The following is a 3,240-nucleotide window of genomic DNA, read 5'->3' on the forward strand; positions in this document are numbered from 1 at the left end:
CACCTGCCCCCGCGGCCACCGTGGCCAGCCAGAAGCCACCCCTTCCGTCGTTCGCCAGGACGGGTGTCGTCGGCCTCGTCTTCACGCTCGCGACCTCCTTGCCCGCGTGGACCAACGCCTCGAGGTGCCTTCCGGCTAGCTGCGACGGGGCTTCGCGGTTTTCTACCTGGTGCGACAGAGGTTGTTGCTTGCCGCGCATGGGACGATGAACGCCCTCGTTCTCGTCGCTCGTTCACGGTTGAGTCACGATCTGGTTGCGCGTGTCGTAGGTGGTAGTCAGAGTTTGGAAGCCAGCGTCATCGAGAGGGGGGTGTAGAACGCGAGAAGCAGATCTCACAGAAATTGAAAAGGATCGCGTGTCGCACCGCGTGTCGGGTGCGGACCGCGAGTCATAGTCGCGGGGTCACTCTCGAGGGAAAACGGTAGTAGCAGCAGCGGTGCACCAGCGACCGACAGCTGGACCCACTTGAGCGTATTCACCGGGTCATCTCTACGCAGTTCACTGGAGCGAAGCACGAGCGCGCACAGAAAAACACAGAGGCCCAGGGGCTACCACCGTACCACAGACGAGTCCCGCGGCCGGGCCACAACGCGGAAGCACTTTCACAGAGATCGGTGGATCGATGGACGGTCGCGCGAGATCGGCACGAGAGAGTGGCGCGCACCGGGATCGCGTACGCCGCGGCTACCAGGAGCGTTCCGATCGGCCGGAACCCAGGCAGGCAGGCTGGCTAGGCAGGCGAGCCAGCGATCGCGATGTACACTTGCCGAGTGATGTGGCAGAGGAGGAGGAGAAAGAGATGGAGGTGGAGGTGGTACGAGAAGGGCGACGTCGGAGAGGCGAGCTAACTGGGAAGAGAAACAGAAACAAGAAGAGCGAGAGAGAAAGAGAGAGACAGAGAGAGAGAGAGAGAGAGAGAGAGAGAGAGATAGAAAAAGACGGCGATGTGGGAAAGGGGACGAGGATCCAGCTCGATGGTGGCGGAAGCACTGGGTGCACCACGGCCGAGGGAAGGAGAAGGGGACGAGGAGGAGGAAGAGGAGGAAGAGGAGGTCGGCAGAAGACGAAGAAGAGAGAGACTCTCGAGCGGTGACTTCCACTCGAGCACTCCGGCACCCTGACGAATTCCACGCCGCGGTCTTTTTCGCTTCTCCAGTGTTCCCGGTGGCGTGTCTCTGTTGTTACTGCTATCTCGTTTCCTCCGTGGCGGTAGTGGGGCCCCGGCCCCGGCGGCGGCGTCGGGGTTCGCGTCACTCCGCGCTTCGGCGTCGCGGTTGCCTCTCGCCCTCTCCCTCTCTCTCTCTCTCTTCCTCTTCCTCGATGTGCGTGCCACTGGGAGAGTCACGTGACCAGCCGCTAGTAGAACGAGTCGACCAATGGGGCGGCGGTATCGCGGCGGCCGAGGCACAGCCCTCCGGCGTCGTAGGCGGGCTGGACGTTTCGCGTCCGTCTGAGGGCACGGTGAACCGGCAGGGTACGAAGCTGCGAGGACGAGCGGACCCGTCCGCTCTGCGCTCTCTGCTGGGCCGCGACGCGGCGCGCCACCAGTGCGCCCAGCAGACTCTCTCCTCCTGTACGGCTCGCCCCACGAGCACGAGGCCGACTTGGGCGGTCATGGATTCCGGCGCAACTGTGGGCGGGACGCGCGAGCGCGCCGCTTCCGACGACACGCCACGTGGAGGGGAAGTTCTCACGTGCTCGGCCACGCGGTTCCACTTCCCGCGGGAGGAACGCTCCCAGAGAAGGTAAAGATCTCTCGTTCTTGGATGGATGGGCATGGATGGTTCGATTGTGGTTGGTGAAGGGTTTCACTTGGACATTTTGTTCTGCTCTTCCTTCGGTGCTTTATCGTTCGCTTGGTGAAAACGAAGGGAAATCGCGATTCTCTTATGGGAGACAGATCTCGTTGTATCGTATTCTGTTTGTCGAGTTGTAAATTTTACGGGGGTAGTAAATACTGCAGCGGGTTCGGGGATGAAACATTGGATGCGAGGTAGTCGCAACGGTTTCCGGGTGCTGGATGCGCCGGCTGGTGTTACGACGACTTGCCATGGGGCAGTTTTGATGACAGATTACCCTGATCCGCTTTGTGGAGAAGCTCTCATTTAGACAGCCGGTTTGATCGAAAACTTTCCGACCGCTTTTACCACCGGGCAAAAAATTCGCATCGCTACCCTCCTTTTGCGCGGTACACCCTGAAACATAGACGAATCGCGTGCGTGTTCCTCTTTTCTTCTTTTGATGTATTTAAGATGCAGTAGAACAGTGAGCTTTTCGCTGGGCAGGTTCGATACGTATTGCACATCATTCAGGGGTGAGAACGGGATCTTTTGTTGCAGGAAATCGATAGAAAAAAAAACTGATGGATGGACAGTTGCATGGGGAATGAAATTTCGTTTTGGTTCGGTCTTGTGAAATCAATTTTCATCGTACGTTATTAATATATTTCATATCCGAGCAAGCGAGTGAAAAAATCCTTCTCAGTGTAGACACGCGATTCCGTGCACTATCGACTCGTAGCGTAGAGTTAGAATCGAAAATTTTCGAGAGGACAAATACGATAGAAAGAGAGAGACAGATTGAGAGAGAGAGAGAGAGAGAGAGAGAGAGAGGGATGGGAAGGGCGACAGGCGAGTGGCAAACGCGAACGAGGGCGCGGATGGCTCCGAGTGGAGAACGGGTGCGAGAGAGCGCGAGAGGGAGGAGGCGAGCTACCGCCACATCTGCCGCCAGATTTAACTATACATTACAGACACATGATATGTCAAAGTCCTATACTTCATATCGACTCCGCTATTTATTAAAAATTTCATCGCGCGCGCGCCACCGTGCCGCCCCGCTTCAACCCCCTTCTTTCAGCCGCGCCGCGGAGGAACATAGGAAAGATGCTCGAAATATACGAACGAAAAGTTTCTCGACGGAGGAATATGGCTGGAGATGCAAAGGGGTGGTGGATACTCGAGTCCTCTCGAGGACTCCGCAGATTTTTCTTCTTTCGATCGATAGAATTGGAATTTCCATTCTCCGCGTTGCTTTGGATGAATTGTTTCTAAGAGTGGAATGAAGTGAACGAGGTAACTTTGTCGCTGTGATTCTAATTATTAGATTAGAAACTGGAGTCAATAACTTCTTCGCAATACACTTTCTTCCTTAAGCTTGCAAGCAGACTTTTTCGTCTCTCGAATATAAGCTTCTCGAGCAATAAAAAATAACCACGAATATTGTTCATTGCTCTCGCG

This window comes from Xylocopa sonorina, unplaced genomic scaffold (genome assembly GCF_050948175.1).
Source record: "Xylocopa sonorina isolate GNS202 unplaced genomic scaffold, iyXylSono1_principal scaffold0049, whole genome shotgun sequence".
Taxonomy (NCBI): Eukaryota; Metazoa; Arthropoda; class Insecta; order Hymenoptera; family Apidae; genus Xylocopa; species Xylocopa sonorina.